Source organism: Borostomias antarcticus, assembly GCF_949987555.1.
Source record: "Borostomias antarcticus genome assembly, chromosome: 33".
NCBI classification, from domain to species: Eukaryota; Metazoa; Chordata; class Actinopteri; order Stomiiformes; family Stomiidae; genus Borostomias; species Borostomias antarcticus.
The window spans coordinates 1,855,687-1,878,968 of record NC_140266.1 but is presented as its reverse complement, the minus strand read 5'-3'; positions in this window follow the sequence as shown (position 1 = coordinate 1,878,968).

Here is a 23,282-nt window from a genome sequence, read left to right as displayed (position 1 = left end):
ATTCAAAGGTGAACGTTTTGTACAGTCGTTTGTCTTTAATGCTGTGCAGACATCGGGACTTTACAAGTCACTTGGACACTTGTAACTCATGCAGTTCAATGGACTTAAGACAAGCGTGAGACATACCGGACTCTCAAATGCATGGCTTTGTATTCATGAGTGCCTAGGGTCAATTTAGCTCCTGTTACTCATTTAGTCAGAGAGTGAGCACACCTGGCTTATCTGGTTTAAACTAGAAATGATCCGTCCCTGTATACCCCTCAGAGGTACATGTCCAACCCAAACCATGGCATGGCCATTACCTTGACAGTCCTCAACAGTGTTACCAGACTGCAGGTTTTATCGACAAGCCCAGTGATTACCTCAAAAGTCCTTAACAGCCATAACCATTACGCTGCCCACAGAAATAGGTTTGTCGCACTATTGAGGTGGACCTGGAGCCATTGTGGTGAGGTAGATAGTAGAGTTGTCCATGATGCTGAAATAGGTAAACATTCCAAGCTGCACCAGTCATGCTAGTTAGGATCCCCACATACCTGTAGTCTGGAGCCGGATGAGGAACTGATTAGCACTGATAAGATACTGTAAAAACAAGTGATACAAGAATTCCAATGTACCTTGTTACACATGGCAAATAAACATTCTATTCTATTCTAATTAACTTATATCAGGATGCCAGTTTTTGATCCCGAAATTACTTTTTATTTTCAACTGTGACTGAGATCAAAGTTCTGCTCCATCCACTCCTGCTCATGCCAATCCACTGTCACACACAGACGAGCCCTGACAGCCTAGACAGTCAAACTGAAGAGAGCTAGACTCCAGGTATCTGTGTCAAATGTATTCACATGCAGACAGGCTCTCCATATTACGTTATTAATTCCAGACGATAGACCTCTTTTGAATGAAATCTGATATTGACAACATGGCGGTCAGAATAACGCGAACATATTTAAATGTGTGTCGGTAAAATTCGTTGGCAACTATTACGCACTTCCTTTCACTCCTCGAAACTGTCAACATTCCTCTTCCTCCGTCTGAATCCGGCTCATTAGAACTGACAGAATCCATCATATTCCCTCCCGCCTTCCCAGCGAACACCCCGCGTTAAGCGTTTCTCTCCTTCCCTGGTTACCTGTTACCGCCATGCCGCAGAATGCACGGGTTCGAACCCTTTGGGACGCGACGGCCAGCGCTGTACGGTAGATGGACGGCTTGGGAAAAGCGCTTTAATGTTAAGTTAATCATCTGTCCCTCTCTTTCCAAGCCCCACTGAGCCCGGGCCGTAATTCCATATGGTTTCACCATAATGCATAATCCTCTCTCTCCCAGGACCAGTATCCGGGCAGACTAGGGGACGAGAGGATGTAATCTGTGGCGGAGTAGCCGGGGGGAGCTTCTGTGTGTTAAATCCTCAGGCTCCTCGTAAGCACAAGGGGCCTCTTTATCTCCGCTGCAGGGATCGTCTCCACCCCCCCCCCCCCAAGCCAGCCGGGCCGGCTTTATCAGCGCCCAGCGAAACCCGAGGGTGATGCCCAGTGGCGCGCGCCCCGCCCGGCTCCACTGGAGGGGATCTAAATGTCACTCGCTCTCGGTAGTCACTCGCCCACTCGCCCGTCCGCTAACACGCCTCTCTTCACGCCGGACCATGCGGAGAAGACCGAGGAATGGATTTGAGGTTCGTGTAACGGACGTCACCGCGATGCCCGTTGGTGCTGCGTCCACTCTTGCTAGCCACTGCACTGGGCTTGACTCAGGCGCCCATACTTAAAATCACATGTCCCCAAACGACCACTTAGCCAGCTATGCCACCGAAAAGCTCACAATTCAATGGGGAGGATCCATATTTCACCTGAGGGATTCAACTCAGTTACATCTAAGGCAGGAATATCTCATTCAAAGAGTGTGGTTCCAAACCACCTCCACTGCATAAGATGTCAGTGACCTTGTCCAAAAGTGTACAGTTTAATGGCGCGTTTGTTTGTGGTCGGAGGTGGCAAGTCGCAAGTGGCAAAATACCCACCTCCGACCTGTGTGCATTCGAGCTATATACCATTATATCACAGTTACCTAGTTATATCTATATACCATTATATCACAGTTACCTAGTTATATCTATATACCATTATATCACAGTTACCTAGTTATATCTAGTGAATTCGAGCAACTGGGGGCTGAGAAACATATCTGAATTTGCGACGAGGAAGTGCGAGTTCATGAGGTGTTTTATTTAATCATTCCTAGTAGCAAGTCGCAATTTGCCACCTCCCAGTTATAAACGAACGCACCATAATTGTTTGGCTAAAGGATTAAATATTTGGAGCTTTAAATTCCACTCAGGCAGGGGTGTAGTGGAGGGTAAACCCAAGTCAACTCAGTTTACCCACGTCTTTAAAATGAGACAGTTTATTCGCCTATTTTCAGATCAACTGTATTAATCAATGGGGAAAAAACAAGGTGGGTAAACTCTGCACTCGACAGTCTGGTAAGGGGGGGTTGGGACAGGCCTTTCCTAAAACGTATTCATAGACCTGGCATCACTGTGGAGAAGCCAGAGTCATTCAGAGAGGTGAGAACAGTTCATTTAAACTTTTGTTCAATTCCTCATCGAAGCCAATAACAGCCATGGTCCCCTCTAGCTGAGGGGGAGGGGGTGGTGACAGATAATAAATCATGAAATGGAATTGAGGGTTTGTGTTCCTAAAATTGATTAAAAAAAAGGTGGGTGTGGTATATGCGTAGGTAACACTGGCGCTGATAGCAGAACACGCTGAAGAAATTATTTTCTCCTGCATCATGTATCAACTTTGATCAGCGATTACCCGGTCTTATCTGTTATCTGACCGTCACTCAGTTGCAAAGTGTCAGCAGGTGGAAGTATCACTGGAAAGCCCATTGGACTTTGGGGCTTTTTCGAGTCAGTATTGTTTGTGAGGTCGTTAACAGCCTTGACCGGCGTTATCTCTGTGCTATGATGAGGGCGAAAACCTGAGTGAAAAATGTCCAGGATACAACTTGCAGCAAGGAAATCATGTAGATGTTTGAATACATTTTTCTGGAATGTTACTTAAAAAGGAGAGGTTGGAGGGGCGGCCCAGTAGCTTACTGGGTAAGGCGCGCCCCATATGAAGGCTAGTCCTTTGCGCGGTGGACCCGGGTTCGATTCCCGGCTCGGGTCCTGTGCCGCATGTCCTCCCCTCTCTCTCTCTTCCACGTTTCCTGTCTCTCTCAACTGTCCTATCCCTTTAAAGCTGAAAAGCCCTATCTTAAAAAAAAAAAAAAGGGGAGGTTGGAGATTGGTCTAAAATTACTGAGGACTGTATGTTTTTCTTCATAATGGGTTTTACTGTACCAGGGCAGAAGTGCTGATGAAAAAACTCCTGTACTGATGGAACAATTTACAATAGCTAGTGTCCACGGATACAGAGTTAAAAACGTCTTGAAGAACTTGTTGGGAATAGGATCGAGGAGGCAGGTAGATGACTTATGTTGTGACAACACTTTGCTCAACATCTGTGTCAACCGGTGTAAACAAGTTCATAACACTGCTCCTTGGAGGAAGAGGGTCATCAAGCAAAACATTTGGTCTTGACTGGGTGATATTCATCCATCTTGTCTCTCAAATATGCAAAACATTTCTCACACTTTGAGCCATAGGACATGTTGACAAATGTATCGGGGGCAGGATTTAAGAGGTCGTCGATCGTTTAGAAAAGCACCCCCCGGAATTGTTTTGATTCTAGAAATCCATTTTGAGATGTGATCTCTTCTAGCATTTCTTATGGTCTTATTAAAGGAGAAAATATGCTCTCTGAGAAGATGGAGCTGGAGCTTACGTTGATTTCTCTCCTTCTTCCTCCAAGAAGCTTTTGTTTAGTTCCTTTTTCAGTTTCATCGCTGCTACAGAGTCAAGCGCTGGACTAATTTCGGAATTAAACACGGTCACTAAATCATTAACGTGAATCAGTGGGTGCGTTAAGTAACTGAGCGGCTCAGCTTCGCTCAGAGCGTAGAACGCACTTAACGGGTTGCTCAGTTACACTCAGACTGATCTGCTCAGAGCGCAAGTGAGCACTTCTAAACTACAATCAGAGATTATAATGTTGACTAACATCCATGGAATTTAAGAGGTTAATGAATGTCCTGCCCTTTGAGTCACCCTCATTGTCCACATGCAGATTAAAACCACCAGTGATAATAATCTGATCATAGTTTGCGTGGATCATAGACAGGAGTTGTGAAAAATCAGCTAAAAGGGTTTCTTGGGTGGTCTATCGACAGTTACTGCTAGAACTAGGAGTGGCACTTAAACTCCTATAACTTTAACTTTAACTTTTCAAACTACAGTGTGGTATTCAAATGAGGTAAAATCATCAAGAGGAATGAAGGAAATGCTGTTGCTATGGTGGCCGTCCCTCCCCCCTTTTCCTAGTTCTGGTAGACTGTGAGAAACTGTAGTTGAGGGTGGGGGGGGCGTGGCTCAATCAGGGCTAAACCATTTGCATCCAACCAAATTTCAGTCAGAAACATATAGTCTAGTTTGTGTTCACATATAACATCATTTATTAGAAATGTCTTGACAATAATGGACGTGATCTTTACTGTAGAATTGCCATTGATATGTTAACTGGGAGAGGGGACTAGCTCAAGCTATACTTTGTTAGCGGCACAGATATCATCGTCTGTTGATCTACAACTGGCTCTGTAGGTTCGTGAAAAAGAGAGGCATTGTGTAATCGTGTTTAGGCCTACCATTAGTCAATAGGGCCGGGATCTAAGGGAGATGGATCGGTAGGATTTTTGAAAACAGAACAGTCTGGACCATCTCTCAGCACCTCTTCGGTATGTAGGGAGGTGCCCGGAGATGAGGACCAGTTTTCCAGTGTCTAGCAGGGTATTTATCAGTGCTTTAAAACCTCTCTTAAAACGTTTGACTGCCCGGCTCTGATGTCATTTGTTCCTATGTGTCGGATGATGAATTCAGCCTAGGTGTAGCCGGCCAGGATGCTTGCGAGTTTGAGATGGAGATCACGAACTCGAGCACCCAAGAACTTGTAAACTCTGGAGGAGCCACCAGATGAGGGAGGGATGTAAATGTCTCTGACTATAGAGATGCCAATAATAATGGTGGAGGTGGTCGGGTCAAGGGGGAGGAGCCGGCCGAGAGGAGGGGTAGGGGCAGGGGCAGGAGGCAGGGTGCTAGGGAGGAGGAGACTGTGTGGAGGGAGGGCTTGGGGGTGCGGCTAAGGCTCATCTCCTGCCCCCGGCGTGCACCACCGCCACGCCGCGTGGTGATGCCACCTCCGCCCCCTCCCCGTCCGACCTCTCTAGAATGAGGTTTTGATTAGTACTGATAAGACACTGTAAGGACAAGCGATGACAATAATTCCAACGTACCTGTACGTGTCCTTGTTACACATGGCAAATAAACTTTCTATTCAAAATAAAAAATGTCAAAAAAAAAAAAAGGTTTATCCAGCTACGCCGCCCGAAAATCTAGCGATCCAACGGCGCCGTCTTTCTACTGAGGAGTCAGTGAGTTTAATCAATTCAACTGGGTAACACGTGGCACAGAACGCTGATATCAACAACCACCTTCCATCACACGCTGGCCTCCAGTGGAGCATGCAGAGAGCTCCAACAACTGGCCAGATTTTAACCTTTCCGTTTAACACCCTGGGGCTCACCAGCATGCAGACACACACAGACACACACACACACCTCGACGGGGGAAGCGCAGCCAATACAAAGTGATTTTTACGATGTGAGTGTGTGCTGCTTAAACTGCTGCAGGTAACAGGTAAGTGTAGTTATGCCAGAAGTCACACGGCAGCAGGCTTTCAAAGGTAGTTTCCTTGTGTACCACCGGATATAAAGTACTTGTTGCATATTACAGTCCGATGGGCCCTACTGTATTTCAGGGTCAAATAAAGACCTTGTGACCCCTACTAGAACCAGTGAGAGTAGCAGTTTTGTTTCAGACGTGCTGTGTGGGCAGTCACATCTTTATCTTGCCGTTAGTCATCACAGGTAAATGGTAAATGGGCTGCACTTATATAGCGCTTTTCCACCTTAGCGGCACTCAAAGCGCTTTACAATGGCCTCTCATTCACCCATTCACACACCAATGGCAGTAGCTGCCATGCAAGGCGCTAACCTGCTCATTGGTAGCAATTTGGGGTTAGGTGTCTTGCTCAAGGACACTTCGACATGTGGACAGTCGGAGCTGGGATTCGAACCACTGACCCTTCGATCACTGAACGACCCGCTCTACCAACTGAGCTACAGCCGCCCCCTGAGGTAGTCAATAGACTAGATATCTAATATGAAACCCCTACTGTAATAACTGATGCAGTGAGTTTCTTGACATGGCAGTTAGATAGATAGCTTGTTGAGGATAAGTTTACAGATGTACTTAGAAACTGACCACGTATACATGGTTACTTTCTCACCAGTAAAAGAAAAAAAACGTATTAAAGTGATATATTTACAGTTGTAGAGCCAAGATTACAAGGTTGTTTCATTGTAATGCTGAGATCTGAAACAAGCACATTAATGTGTGATTTGTGAAAACTGTGATGAGGCACTAGCCGTGCATTTGTCAAGAAATAATTAACACCCCTCCAGCCAATCAGAATCGAGTATTCACCCTGGCCACGTACTGTATGTTTAATTCCAGAACCACTGTGCTTTTTAGGAGTTAGTAGTAGTGTCTGTTGTCTGTGCTATAGTATACAACGGTTAGTTCTGGTTCTTGATTCTGATTGGCTGGAAGCCGTGTTAAAATACTTTGTAACACACACCTGGGACCGCATATCATTCCATTTTCAGTATTAACGCGCCTCCCATTTGATCCAATGCATTGTAGTTGTTGTTGTTGCTTGGCAACCCTTTTGTTAGGGGAACTATTTTGTTCGGTGGAATTGAGGGAATGATGCTTCGTTTTGAATAAATGTTAATATTTTACATTGCTGTGTGTTTATTTTACACTAATACCTGTAGTAACGGTTGTATAAAAGCAATAAACCACTCGAGGCCGTGTGTTATAGTGATTTTATAACAGCTAGGGGGGTTTTAGGCACTCCGCTGGCCTCGAGTGGTTTATTGCTTAAGTATACTGTAGCTAGAGTAGAATGAGCCGTCAATAAAAGATACCTCTGAAGCTTTTAACATTACTAAGTGGTTATGGTTTTATGTACACTTGGACCGATGGGATTTAAGAGTTTTCATTATAGCCCCTCATCATTTCAGCATTTCACAACACAAACGGCCACTTGCTTAGCTGTAATCCTTATCGACAGGCAAAACGGAAGCGTTTTGAATTACATACTGTAAACACAGAGCATCATTTCTCATTTCTCACTAGCTCAGAGTGTGATTGTAGGATTGTCAAGTGCTGGGCTCTCTTCCGACTCAGTCCCACACGGGCACGCATGCAGCCATTCTCCCGCTTACAAAGTCGCCTCTTGTTTCTTAATTATATGGTTTATATTAGGAGATTATATCAGGTCAAACAACAACGATTGCCAAGCCGTGATGCACGAAAGCGATGATGATGATGATGATGTATAGAGGCTGTTTAATGAAAAAGGTAGCTTAAAGGAGTAGTGAAGGGAAAATGCATGTTTAGCCCGGTTTTAAGGTTACTTATGATCATATTCAATGGTTAAAAAAAAAAAAAAAAAAAAGTCACTTTCAAAAGGGCACTTGCCCTGTCCAGAGGGCAAAGGGCAGGTGCTCTAGCACCACCTCTATCTGTGCACGTCCCTGGCGATAGCAGTGCCCATGACCTCGGGCTGTTGCCTACTCTGCCCACCAGGGAGTGATTATAAGGTCACCATCGTGACCTCTGCGACCACCGAGACGGCACGACGGGCCCCAACCAAAGAATCAAACAATAACACGGGAGACTGATCTCTCGTGAGCTTTTACACACATCAGATTTATTTCCGTTTGTTTCAATTTCAACCCATCTTCTGATTGAAACATTTGAATAACAAACATCAAGGCTCAATTGACAATGCTTAAAAACTCTACAGATACGGTATCACTTTCAGCTCTCGAGTTGAGTTGAGTGAGGACAGATATTAAAAAATACGGTAACAGATGTCCAAAGTGTTTTCAGTTTAAACCTGATAGGCTGTTATGTAGGGATTTCATAACTGACTTTGTCCAGCCATTGGCGATTTGTTATGGTATTTTGTAAATTGGGCATGTAAGCAATCTGTCTACACGGCAATAAAACTCCAACTGCCATTCCAGACTTTTTGAATGCCGCTCACTGGGTTCATAAAACAAATGACAAAATAACCGAGCAGCCTCCACAACAAAGTCTTAGTTCACGTGAGGTGAAACGCCAACCTCAGACAACCACCCCCCACACACAGACACACACACACACATGTAGCCACATCACTCTTTTTATATTTTCATTCAGGCCGAGGTTCACTTCTGGGCATTGGCTCCGCGGGTCCTTAACAGTGTGTTGGTGGGGGTGCGATAATTCGTCCCTCCCTGAGTAATGGCAAACCAAAACAAGCAGAAAACAATTCGGAGGCGAGTCATTTTTCAGGCCGGCCGGGGGTTTAAAAGCCTCCATCCGGTCCTGGATGCTCTGCTCTGTCACCGGCAGTTTAATCAACCCTGCAGGGGCGCGGCGTGAGAGCGCGGAGACAAATGTCTCAGTTTAGCATGATCGCAGGGAAATCTGCCCACATCTTTGTCTCTCAGCAACTTTCCTCGGCTTCCCTCTTCCCAGGATTAATTCGATTCGCTGTCCAAAAGTGAAGGGGAAACACTGGGATATAAATTACAATCATTCTTGTGCGCACCTTCTCATTTATCTCTTCCTCGGAGAGTGGGGCCCCTTCCCCCCCGGGGCCAGGTCTGTCCACCCGGTACTGAACAGAACACACACACACACAGACACATACATCCAGTAAACACACACACAAACACATACTGTACATAAATCTAGACGCAGACACCCATACACACATATACAGTACATCACACATACATCCGGTACACCCAACCCCCCCTCACACACACACACACACACACACACATACATGTACATGCAGTACCTACACCCACAGACACATTATACATGTATGCACTTAGATCAATATCTATTCAGCCGAGCCAAAGAGCAGTGTTTGAGTGCGAGTGCTGAGGAGAGTGGAGATCTATCATTTCATCCTCTTAGCAGCAACCCCTCCTCTCCCACTGATTCATGAAAGAAGCTGATTTTTCCTTTTTCTTTCTTTTTTTGCCATGGTCTGTGAGGTTTACACACGCACGCATATCCCCATGCACTTCCACAGAGGGATACAAGCAGCCTACGTGACTCATATCGCCAGCCTTAGTTATCCAAAACTGTATTCTCACTTCATCACACGCTCCATCTCCCTGAATGCTCTCTGGCTCGCCATCTGCCAGAGCTGGCCTGCTGTTGAACCTCCAGCAGCACTGATCTCCCCACTGAGAAACACAAAGCAAATCTAACTCCATACTAGATCCTAATCCACTGAGAAACACAAAGCAAATCTAACTCCATACTAGATTCTAATCCAGTGAGAAACACAAAGTAAATCTAACTCCATACTAGATTCTAATCCACTCAGAAACACAAAGCAAATCTAACTCCACACCAGATCCTAATCCACTCAGAAACACAAAGCAAATCTAACTCCACACCAGATCCTAATCTCCATCCCTCGACCCCCCCCCCCCCCTAGCCATTTTCCATCTTGACAATGAGCAGCTCGACAGTGTCTGACTGCCCTAAAACTAGCATAAACATAGCAACTGGCTCCAGTGGAGGGGGGTTGGGGTGTGGGAGTATGGGGCTTCCCTGCGTTGCTGTCAAAGTCATCTACTGTATCAAGTCTATTTTTATGGGACTTAGAAGTGAAACGCTGCTGGCCTGAGGGACTTCCTGCAGACAATGTGAGCCGGCGCCATTGATATATGATATATAATTTGCCATTGGGAGAGCACACACGGAATGTGAGATGTGTGACATTTTAATTTAGTTCCACATTTTCCCTCCTCTTAATTATATGTGGGTTGCCTGTGGGTATGCTTCATCGGTATCAGCGACGCTCTCCCAGGACCCCAAATATTTGGCAGTCCAAGGAAATGCCTGCTACATCATTGCTTTCTCTTGTCTGAGGTTCTAATTATTCAGTATCAACATTCACACATTCACACCCATAATTCACCCTCAGGGATTAATAAAGTACTACCTAACTACACATTGATACTGATTTACAGTATGAGTGAAGCCAGATTAATAGGAAATAGCATTGACTGCATTTTCATGCATCACTGAAGATCATGGGCATCGATGCTCTCTCTCCAGCTCATAGCCTATGGATGTCTGTAAAAGCTGGCTGCCATAAATGATACCTACAGACGCATCTCTGCTTCTGGAATAGTCCGTGGCTTCAAAAGAAGGCCGAGTCACATCAAAGACCCCTTCATCTGCTTGAGCTTCTTCTCTCTGTGGTCTGGTCGGCCTCTAGACTGTGTTTTAATCTGCCGCCCTGCGATCTTCACTGCTACATTCAGACTAATGAAAGGGATTTGTGCATCACTCATCAATATGATGTTCAATCAAACATTTATCAAAACACCGCGCTTCAATTCTGACACGCTGCCGAGTAGGTACACGACTCTAAGAAATGAAATTCGAGATGTGATTGGCCAATGACATTCAGGTTTAGGGGGAAATATGTAATACACCCTGTCTTTGTTTTGGTTCGATTTTTTTGTTTAAGTTTATTTCACCAGGCGAGTCATTAAGAACAAATTCTGTTCATATTCTGCGGCCTGTTGTGTATGTGTGTGTGTGTGCGTGTGTGCGTGTGTGCGTGTGTGTGTGTGTGTGTGTGTGTGTGTGTGTGTGTGTGTGCGTGTGTGCGTGTGTGTGTGTTTCAATTGGGAACCATGGCAGTGTAATTATTAGTGATTTACATATGAATGCTTATGGCACGTGTAGTTCGGTTAAGCCTCGGATACAGAAGACTTTCACAATCTTAACAGATTATGAAATGACTGGGAGTATACACTAGACGACTGGGAGTATACACTAGACGACTGGGAGTATACACTAGACCACTGGCTTCTGCTGATTTTTGTATGACAACTGAAAAACTGTCTATCGCACATTTAACGACTGGACAAGTTTACACTACACGATTGCGTCCAGAATCTGCCCAAAAATATGTTTGATATGCTCCGACTCGGATCGGGAGAAGTCTGTTCTCATCATACACTTGCCGATTTAAATCTGTAACCCTCATACACTTAGATTTCTGTGCCAAATTGCCACTCAGACTACCCCCCACTAGTGCAGACTGCTGCTGACTAGGACAGACTCGGCAGGGTTGTGAATCGTGTATAGAATCGGGCATAATATCTTGGAGTGTATCCTCAGCTTTAGTTTGGTTAATTTCTAGTCTTGAATAACAAACTTGTACTTACAAACTATTTAGTTTGCATTTGTCTAGACAGTTTGTTGTATTATTGATTGGCTTCTCATTCATTAAACATATTCAAGGGTGTCTCAGTCACAGCCCAAAGTTTGCCATTCACTCTATCTCCAATAAAGTGTGAGAATCTGCAAATCCATCATGGCCCTGAGCTGACGATCTCGACATTGACATTCATCTCAGAGAGAAGAATATGTGAACAGACACAGGACTCCTCCAGCTGTTGTGCAGCATTTACTAAGTCTATCCATGTTCAGATTTCAATAGGCATTCTTTCATTTGTGGTTGAAAGGTACAAATAGTATCTCCATTCCACAGATAAGGGGATTAGCAAGGTGTTCTCATTTCCTTCATCCTATGAAATCAGTGTTTGAATCTGTGAGTAGAGGAGACGGTTGTATAAATCAGTTTTGGTCTTAGACATCTGGTGATGAATCTGGTCAAAAGTGTCACTTTAATATGCAGCAAATGTGCAGGAAGGGACGACTACAATCAATTGGATATGATGTTAATGGCAGATGGGACGAGCAGATTAGAATTCATCACCAAAAAAAGCAAGAACCAATATCCCACATTTCCACAGACGAATAAGACATGTTTGCCGGAGCTGTTTTCCTGGGTTAAAAATTGTGAAGAAACAGGAAATACTGTCACTGGCAGCCATGTTGTTGACTGCTACAGGGGCTCTCAGAGGTAGTAAGTATATCTCTCTTACCAACATCAAACCTGCAGAAAGACACTATCCATAGAAGCAGAGAGGAGTTGGAGCAAGTCTTCCTTCTTGTAACAAACTGTATTTGATTAGCATAGTGAGACTGTTGGCTTCGTGAAAACACCAGTGGGATTGTGTGACTATGTTGGAATATGTCTCTCAAGCTGCTATGAATATCTTCTGACTGGTGTAAAACTGGCAAACATATACAGCCTGTTCCGAAGGGCCTAGTCTGCCTCCCACTGTCCCACTCTATCCATCAGACCAGAAGGTAAAATATTCAGCAATTTCCATTTTTACCACTTCCTCAAAGACCTGGGTCCATTACCAGGCTCATAGGAGGAAATCTCTTTGCTATATTTTTATTAAGGCGTGGACATGCCAGATCAACCCCCTCAGCTAACACCATCCCTATAAAAGGGACATTAATTAATGGAATAAACAAGCTTTTATGACGGTATATGGCGCAATAAGATTATCTCTGTGGGAACAGGCCATTTGTCTATTTTTTATTGTTTAACAGTGAGGAGGTGAGGGATTAGAGCTGAAAAGAATATTCATGAACTGTATTTACTATACAGTATGTGTATAAGCTAATAGAGCTAATTTTCAATGATTTTCAGATGTGACAGATTACTTTCACGGTGGTCAATAGCTGATGTCCAATATCAAGGTTGCATCTCTGTGATTGGCTGCTTTTCTCAGCTAGATTCACTCATGTTTTCCTATATGGTACTGTAACAGATTATTATGGTATGAGCATGCACGCTCAGAACTGTCCACTTGCATTAGCAGCAATATGTAGATATTGCATGAGAGAGAGGATTGGCATAATGTAATACAAGCACCGCCATAGACCGTGGGTCCCACCCTCTCCATGCAGGTTGTTGCAGCAGTGGTAAACCTTTATTACTCTGGGATTCTCCGGTGTCTAAGTGATTTCTGCTGTATTTGTCATCCTGCTGACATGAAATGTCAACACCGACGAACCCACAACAACCCATCTCTGCTCTCCTTCCCCTCCTGCCACCCCTCCCTTCTCAAGGTAATAACTCAGATAGAAATCCACAAGGAAGGAACTAGAGTGAGTGCCCCAAGCAACCAGCCAATCCGGTCATAGGCCTCGTTGTCCTCCGAGCAATTTGCCTCTGATTAAGCAATTTATGTCCAGGACCCTTTCTGAGGTATCTCGCTCCAACTGTGTGGTTAAGCTGTGGTGCATGCATATCCAGAGGTGTCAGCCGGAGGCTGTGAGCCCGACCTGGGGAGAGAGGCCAGATTTATGCTCTCCTCCTCCTCCTCCTCCTCCTCCTCCTCCTCCTCCTCCTCCTCCTCCTCCTCCTCCTGGCAGAAGGGAGACAAGAGAAGAAAGACTTTGAAACATCCTCCAGCCGTATGGACGATTAGAGATCCTAAGTCCCAATCAATTTGTCTCGTTACTGTCAGACGAAACCCATGGAAATACCAGTAACATCCTCAAGGAACAACGGCAACGTTTCCTCTCGTCAGATCTGCAGCGTTGCTGGCGATTGACCTGGCATATTGTCTTTAAAGTCAATCTTTCTCAACATGCAATGAATATTCACAGCTTGATCATTGACATGGTTGTAAAAATACTGAATTCACCTACAGTGCAGTATTTGATATAATGTGACATGGGATGGTTTGTGAGTATGGAACAGCTCGGTGTTGACTAGTTTTTAATCATGGGTATACTGTGTGATGATTGACCAGTTTTCTTAGGAGGTAAACGGTATACGGTAGTAGGTATATGGTAGTAGGTATAGGGTATACGGTAGTAGGTTTATGGTACATGGTAGTAGGTATACGGTGTAGTCCTGCATATCACCTGGGATACACCACTGGAATAGCTATAGTTGATAAAGGCAGGACTCTGTCTGTCTGTCTGTCTGTATGTATGTATGTACAGTATGTATGTATGTATGTGTGTATGAATGTATGTATGTATGTATGTATGTATGTAGGTAAGTATGTATGTATGCATGTATGTATGTAAGTATGTATGTATGTATGTATGTATGTATGTATGTATGTAGGTAAGTATGTATGTATGCATGTATGTATGTAAGTATGTATGTATGTATGTATGTATGTATATATGTATGTATGTATGTATGTATGTAAGTATGTATGTATGTCTGTCTGTATGTCTGTATGTATGTATGTATGTATGTATGTATGCATGTATGTATGCATGTCTGTACAGTATGATTGTGCCATATATCTGTATGTCTCTAGTAAATTAGGATTATCTCGGAACCGGGCACCGTATGAAGTTCGGTAAGTGTATTGCAATATATATTAATGTATTAATATTATGTATTAATAATTGTATTATACTGTAGTATGATACAATTGCCAATAACCTCATAGGTAACAGTGCTGTCACCTTACTTAAAGCTCACAAAGTCATGCTATAGCATATTATTGATGTTTATATTATTGATGTTTATATTCCATTTACATTAGAGAAGTTCTCTATGTGTCTTTATAACCGGCTTAAGTTTGGTAGTTATAATGTGCTGTGTAGCATGGAGGTACAGTATTGTACATTATATCTACCACATAATAATTTATAATCTTTGTTATAACCGTGTCATGCATGACTATAAACATTTATAAAGAGTTTTATAATGCTTTATAAGTGCATTATAATGTGTTATGAATGTGCTTATGATGCAATACAGTATAAAAATGACCTGTCATCACCGCATGCCCTAACTTTGGGACCTTTTAAGTCCTTTTCAACACTTAAAAGTGTTTTCTCCGAGCATCAGCATAGTATGTTGCTGCACAAACGCAAGACTCAGCTTATTCAGTTTACCTTTGAAAAAGACCTTACTCACAAGTTCAAGGACAATGGAAGGACATGTTAATGAGAAGATTCAACACTCAGAAACGCTGCCGTCAACTTATTGAGCCAGAGGGAGAATGAGAGAGCACCAATCAGAGACGAGTAAAGTTCACATTATTCAGAGTGTGTGTGTGTGTGTGTGTGTGTGTGTGTGTGTGTGTGTGTGTGTGTGTGTGTGTGTGTGTGTGTGTGTGTGTGTGTGTGTGTGTGTGTGTGTGTGTGTGCAGGAACGTGCACTGGAAGTTAGAGGGGCAGATGTGAAAGTTTAAAAAAGGTTAGGTTGTGCAGCGCACGCAGCACATTTTTACCTTAATTAGCAAAATATGTAATGTAAATTCAGAAACAAAGTGGGCTACCACTAGCCATAAATAGCAAGCAAACTACATGCTGCGTATCCTATGTTGCTGTGAGTGATATTAGCCTAGATTACAAGCCATTTAGCAGACACTTTTATCCAAATCTACAGCTGTCGCGACTCGCATATGTCACGCACATAACCGCTGCGCACAGGATTGTGGGTCAGAATAGCCAGAAAAGCCTGCTGCCTTGCACACTGCAAAATACCACCGGATGTAGTAGGACATCCTGGTATTTTTGCAATACTGCATGTGGCATACTATGTATTGGGACATACTACATCCTGTTTTGGCATAGTATAGTAGGGTAGTATGCGATTCGGAACGCAGCCCAGCCCTCCATCTCTGCGCAGCGTTGCCTAGGCTACAACGCAGCCGGTCTCCAAAAAGGCAATCAGCGCACCTGACACTGATTAGCGCCACTGCTACAAGAGCCAGCCAGACCTGCTGTTCGTCGCCAGATCGTAGCCAAATGTTTACGGTACAGTCGAGCTCCTTGAGAGTTTTCTATACTTGCCTGCTTGGTCTTGTCGAACCCAGCCTTACCCCGATGGCGTCTTCCCCAGGGTTTTGTTCCCACGGACCCTCTGCCTTTCGTGTTTCCCCGGCCTCAGCTCCTCGTGTGCTCCCACAAACCCCTGCCCTCCACGGACACCCCAGAACCCCCTCGATCCACCCCCGAACCTCTGGACGCCCTCAGATTGACCTCTCGGTACCGCCCTCGCCTCCTCCCACGGACCTCCCCTTGGATCTCGGACTGGACTCATTGACAGACGCACGCGCATTCAAACAACACCTGTCCCGCCAATTGTCACTCACTGGTTAACCACACACAGTCCTGACGTAACAGCTTACACATGGCTAACCTTGCACATCCCATATCCACAACTACAAGCGCACCATTCAATAGGTTCTGGAGAATCACAGAACGGCCGGTGATAAAGGCCGGTGACCGGCAGGCCGCGGTAAATTGCCTGCCCCCCCCCCCCTCGGCTCAAAAAGTCAGAATCAGAATCAACAATCAGAATTGCCTGCTTGCGCTAGTTGTACTATAATGGAAGGACCACTCTCTCTACAATTGGCCCGTTCCAAACACTTTTTGCACTATTGCTATACAAAAACAAATAGTTGGACAGATACTGGCAGTCTCCCTGCAAGCTGTTCAATAAAACAAGGGGGGAAATGATTACAGTTATTTTGAAGGCACAGAACAATTGCCTTCTAGGAGTTAGGGCTTATACCACCAGTGTTGGCTGACTGGCGCATTTTACACATCAACCTGCTGCTAGTCTGCCGGCTTCAATCTCTTTGACGAGCCACAGGGGCGCCGAGCGGCACAGCGAACGCAAGCTCCTCCTGCAGCCCCTCGGCCCGGCTGGACCTCTGAGATTTACAAATCCCATGATTGTAGAGCTGAGACACCTCCTCCACAGGCCGCCTGCACTCCACTGTTACTGCTCATCAGGAATACGCTCAAAATGGCCGCCCAGCGAGCGAGAGCAGGAGAGAGCAAGTGCATTTAACAATTCTTTGAGTAACACTAAATTGAGCATAGGGATATATCTTGTAGAATTTGTAACAATCCAAGACTGAACTCTTCACCTATACGGAAGGATTTTTTAAATTATTTTTTAAATGATTAATAATTTTTTTATTACTGGGGAGAGAACAGTAGGAATTACATTATATTTCCAGACCTCCTTCTACATCACTCAATCTAATACCAGTATTCTGTTACAGCACATGAGAAATGACAGAGCACTCTACATTTCAACACCATTTAAGAGGAGCTGCCACCTTGTACAGTCCAAACATATCTCTGAAAAATATGGCCTTGGTTCTAGCAGAATTGCTTTCACAAAAATCAGGACGGCTTACCGAGAATCCACAAGGGTTTCTTCAAGTAAGCAGATGAGTTCAGGCACAGAGCCGGAGCCCTGGACCACAGTGACAACAGCGGACACGGGCGCTCTGACTACCTGTTGGCTTCAGGCAGTGTTCTCATCTCTGGCTGCAGGTTCTAGAGAGCAGCACTGACGAGCTCAACGCTAATTTTCCAATTATGAAAGCAATATCTTAAAAGCTACTGAGCCCGGTATAAAAAATCAATACAACTCACTTCCATTGTAGTGTGCATCTTCTCACATGATGTGTCATGGTGCTAGCCTCTGCAATCGAGAATTATCGTGTTTGTTGCTAGACTTGATGCTGCAATTGGGAGACTGCAGAGATGGTTATAGCAAAATGGCGGTTATAGTGATTATGGTTATGACAAAATGTCACCACATCCACTCTGTTAAGGAGACAATGTGTTTTGCTATTGTATTAATGCTGGAAAACAGATTTCAGTCGGTGTCTACCTACACTACCCACCCTACTCCAACACACACGGCAGAATGAGATGTGCCTTGATCAACAATGAGACTACAATCTGTTCACTACTCTGCCAAGTCTTGAGGCTCTGTACCTAATGCAGTCTTCAACAATGCTTATGTGCCCCCCGCCCTCCCCTCATCTCTCCTATGTTATGTTAGAGCGTAGTATTACTGTGGAGTGTTATGGAGGAATTCATAGAACTATTCAAAGAATCCAGACGTATTGGTACTGAGGAAGGAATGGAGTAAACAGGAAGCCATAAAATGCTTTCCCCATTCCAAAAGCAGCCCTGAGAGCAGTATGAATGGTCACGTCAATACGACCATCTATTTGTGAAATTGCCATAACATCTCCTCATCCATCCTTTGCTAGGGTATTGATTACCAAAGAAGCAAAATCAACCACACATGAGTGAGCTGTTTTTCAACAGACTGTGTGGACCCATGTGGGGGGGGTGGGGGGGGGGGGTATATACCACTAGCACAAATCACATCACAGTCATATTGAAAGAGAGAATTTAGGTTTGGATGCCCTGCACACATTTATTCATGTGCTTCTTTATTCTGGCATGGAGTTGGACTTTGGGGATACGATTGATGAGTAGCTTACAAAAATTCTAAAGCAAATGTTTCAATTCATGACCCAGAACCGATTCCCCCTTCTCCCCTCTCTCTCTCTCTCTCTCTCTCTCTCTCTCTCTCACATCAAACATACAAAAAGAGACAGAAAACAACAAGTTGCTCTCGAGATCAGGCCTTTTCCGCTGGACTATGAAGATTCAGCAGATTCAGCACAACACTCTCACTCATCTATAAATCATAATGGGCATCGCCTGGGTGAGAACCCCCGACAGGGATATATCCCCATACCGCTTCGCTGTCAGATGAAAACCACTTAGCTCCATTTTGGAGATTCTTATTTCAATCAATTGAAAGCTTTGACAACCCTTTACAACCTCCCAGCCCTGGGACCAATTAAATGTATTCTAAACAGCTCATCGTATGTTATTTTTTTGCTCTAAAACAGAAATTGTAATTTTTTTTTTTAAACATTCGGAAAACTTGCCATTTTGGAGATGATGATTGGTTTTCATCTGACAGCAATGACAGGCTACCACAAAAGACGGCTGTTCTGTTTTCCATGTACAGTGTACTCCCCATCTGTACGCCTCATCGGAATGCGCTCCCACGTGGGCTTCCAGGTGGCAGCGCCTGATCCGACGAGAGGTCGAGAACTTTAACTTCCTGTCTGGTGTGTGAGCAATGAGGCTCATGGGAAAGGCGGCGTGGCTCTCGTCTAGGAGCCCCCGGACCACCTGTGCCAGCGAGGTCTTACGCTGAGGGGCTCGGCACCAGTTAAGGGAGCTGAGTTTTCCCAGATGTCTGTTGTAGGCTGACAAACTATGCCGGGAAGGAAATCCAATGGCAGGAGAGCCTCAGGACTGTGGAGGAAGTCTTACTTTTTAAACGTGTTGGGAAGAAATGAAGTTGGCCTACATGTATCCTCGTCAGGTCTGATGTTCACATACATTACATTTTCAGTATCAGAATTCGTTTTATTGCCATTGTCGTTTTTCAGCATACTAGGAATTTGTTTTCAGGCAGGACGCATAACATGGGGACGACATTGGACAGGGTGCAGAGACAAAACGGGACAGTGCAAAGACAGGACAGTACAAAATACTTGGTGCATTATAACATAAGAATTTTTTTTAAGTAGTGTATAGTGGTCAGTGTAAATACAGCGAGTGTGCAAAGTGAAATGTGTATGTGAGTGTATGTATAGTGTGTGTGGCGTCATATGTGAGTGCGGTGTGTCCTATGTACAGTACATTCGGTGGTCATGTGCAAGTGTCTCAACGGTGGCGGGGTCCGGGATGGGGCGGGGTCTGGGATGGGGCCGGGGGGGGCGGGTCAGAGGGGGACACGAGCCATGTTGAAGAGGCTGGTGGCCGTGGGGAAGAGGCTGCCTCTGTGGTATGCGGTCATGGTTCTGATTCCCATTTGAGGTTCCCAGGAGATGACGGTGCCCGGGAAGCAGAAGGAGTCCACCGTGGGAACCGGGGAGTTTTTGTTGTTGTTGTTTTGGCCGCACCGGGACAGCAGCTGGTCGATCTCCCACCTGTAGGCGGACTCGTCTCCCTCAGAGATGAGTTAGATGAGGGTGGTGTCGTCCTCAAACTTCAGGAGCGTGACAGACTGGTGTCTGGAGGTGCAGCTGTTGGTGTACAGGGAGAAGAGTAGGGGGGAAAAGACGCAGCCCTGGGGGGAGCCGGTGCTGGTGGACCTGGAGTCAGAGTTGTTTTTGCCCTGCTTCACGTACTATTTCCTGTCAGACAGGAAGTCGGTGATCCCCCTGCAGGTAGGATCAGGCACGCGCAGCTGGGAGAGCTCGTACTCCAGTGTGGGCGGGAGGATGGTGTTGAAGGCAGAGCTGAAATCCACAAACAAGAACCTGCCGTAGGTGCCTGCGTGTTCCAGGTGTTGTAGAATGTAGTGGAGGTCCATGTTTACTGTGTCTTCCAGAGGCCTGTCTGATCTGTAGATGAACTGCAGGGGGTCCAGGAGAGGGTCCGTGATGGAATTGAGGTGCAGCAGAACAAGGCGCTCAAAGACCTTCATTACTAGAGGTCAGGACAACAGGCCTGTCGTCATTGAAGCCTTTGATCCTTGTTTTCTTGGATACATCAAACAGGGATAGAAAAGTGGTTTTTGTATTTGTTCATTATGAGATCTACAGTTAGTACAATCAGTGAAACGTGAACTGGCAGGCACAGAATCAACACAGTTAATGTGACAATTAACCTGCAACTATTTGAAAAATGAACCCACATAAGGGAGTGAACGTACAGATGGAGTTGAAGCGCCAGGATGGCTCCTCATCTGAGAAGTACTAGGCTTCTAGGGAGGGAGAAAGAGGGAACCTGGCTCTATTTCAATCCCTCGGTCCACATAGGCCAGTACAAAGACACTTCTGTCCTCCTCCTCTGGAAATCCACTGAAAGATGAACTTTCACAGACGAGGCCTTCTCCTCTCCTCTCCTACTTTCCTCTCCTCTCCTCTCCTCTCCTCTCCTCTCCTCTCCTCTCCTCTCCTCTCCTCTCCTCTCCTCTCCTCTCCTCTCCTCTCCTCTCCTCTCCTCTCCTCTCCTCTCTCCTCTCCTCTCCTCTCCTCTCCTCTCCTACTTTCCTTCTCTCTCTGCCTCTCACTCTTGTCTTTCTCCCTCTTCGTTTGTTGAGATAAATGGTCAGATTAGGGTTCTGCTGCGAATGTAAATCAGCTGGTGGGGAGATCAAACGCTGAGAGTTGATTTTGCCCTTCGGTCCACACCACTTGCTTCGTATCAGAATTGAAATTGTTACAGTTATTCCTCTGTAAACCCCAGGAGAATGAGAAATAGAGTTGGCCAGAACTCACTGATCCTAGGGCATCTGCAGTACGTTCTCTCTCTTTCCATCTCAAGTCTTATAAGCTACGGGCATCCACCGAACAGTCTTCAACTTCAGAGGGTAAAAGAAATATAGAGTGGAGAGCTGGGTAGAGAGTCTTTTTAGTTTTATCTCCTTGGTAGGTTTTTTATACTCGGGGAAGCTGGTTTGTGTGCGCCAAAGGGCTTAGTGAGGTCAAGTGTTCATTTAAAGAGACATCACTTTTAACATTTAATATATATAATTCTGTATACAGTACTGTATTGTACACTTTTATTGTTCTTCTAGTGGCTATGCAGCTACTGTCTTCATAGTTTCACTTTTGTTTTGCTGCTTGGGAGCTTTTCGTCCGTTTTTATTTTAACTGCCATAACTCGACAACCAATGTGCTTAACAGGAACAAGCAGGTGAAAAGCTCCGAGATTTAATGAGATGTGATGTCTGACAGCAGACAGAAATTACTCAGGACACATGGGCATTACATCCATTTCAAAGGAGTGTCTATTACCAGCAACATTGAGTGTCAACAAATAATTGTGAAATATGAAAAACCAATCACAGGGGTTAGTGGCGCTGTTCATCAAAATTATGAAACACTCGATTGAAAGAGGTTGGTGGTATTTTATTTACAATTTGTGTAGAAATGTGAGAGATTGGCTATTCAGGTTAGTGTGCTCAGACATGGCCATGAACCGCCAATAGGCTCTCTCAGGTATACCACTTGAACATGCAGTATTAGTCTGCAGAATAAGTATTAACCTCCCTCTGCTTGGTTGTGTAAAAGTTACGCTGCACCAGCGCATGCTTTTTAATGATTCTCTCTTTGGAAAAAGCTTCTCTTTGTTGGCATTTTCTGGAGATACTGTATATTTCTATGCCTCAGCCAATTAACATAGAGCCCGTGCTACAGCCCAGGGACTGAAGTACATACCTGCTGCACTTAGCTGATTTCATTCAGATTTACTCTGCACACTTCAGAGTGCTGCTGTCCATAGAGACACTACTCCCACAGACACTGTGGCAGCGATAGTTAAGACTTTAATTAGAAACACCTTAAAGGAAAAAGATTGGCTCAAATCGGACCTGAGAGGGACTCCACTGCCTTAAGGCTGATGGGAGAGGAGAGTCTGCACTAGGGATGCACATGTAACAATAACTGGTATAATGATAAACCGTGATCAAATCTGATTACATTTATCACAATAATATCATTATCATCATCATCATCATCATCCTTTATTTTGCTAGGCAAGTTCGTTAAGAGCAACTCTTATTTACAATAACGGCCTAGGTGGGGGTAAAAGCACCCTAGGGGATCGGGATGGGGAATAAAATAAAAAAAGAGGTAGAACAAGGAACAGGATTTAAAAGACAAGACAAGTACACAAATATAGGCATCACAATCAGTGGCAGGATTAAGACGGACACAGCACATAAAATTCATGGCAACAACAACAGAAAAACATGGGCGGACCAAACAGAATTACAGAAACAACATTCATTCATGGAAAAGATACTTATGTACATCATTCATGGAGGAGATGCTTACTTACAACACGAACCGTGACTGATACAGTAGCAACAGTTTAGACATAACAACATGTTCACGTACAGCAGAGGAGCAGGACTGACAGGTGACGGCAATTATGAAATAACACAGTATTAACGGCAACATACAGCATCAGGAGTTTAGACAGCAGACAGCACAGTTAATGGAACAGTATAGCGGGTGGTTAGGTAGCAGTTTAAAACACACAGCTCAGGCTGTTAGGACACACAGCACATTTGGCAGGGTTAACAACACAGGTGTGTAGGAACAGGTTATGACAGACAGCACATTTAGCAGGGTTAAAATAAACAGCAGGCGTGTAGCAAAGGTTATGACATACAGACAGAGTACAGAACAACGATGGGAGCAGGAGGACTGAGGAACAGTAGCATGAAGTTACCACTAAAGCCGTATTTGATTACTGTACCATGCTTTGAAAAACTCTCCAGCATCAACCAAAGCTAGCAACAGTCTCCCAGATGCATTAT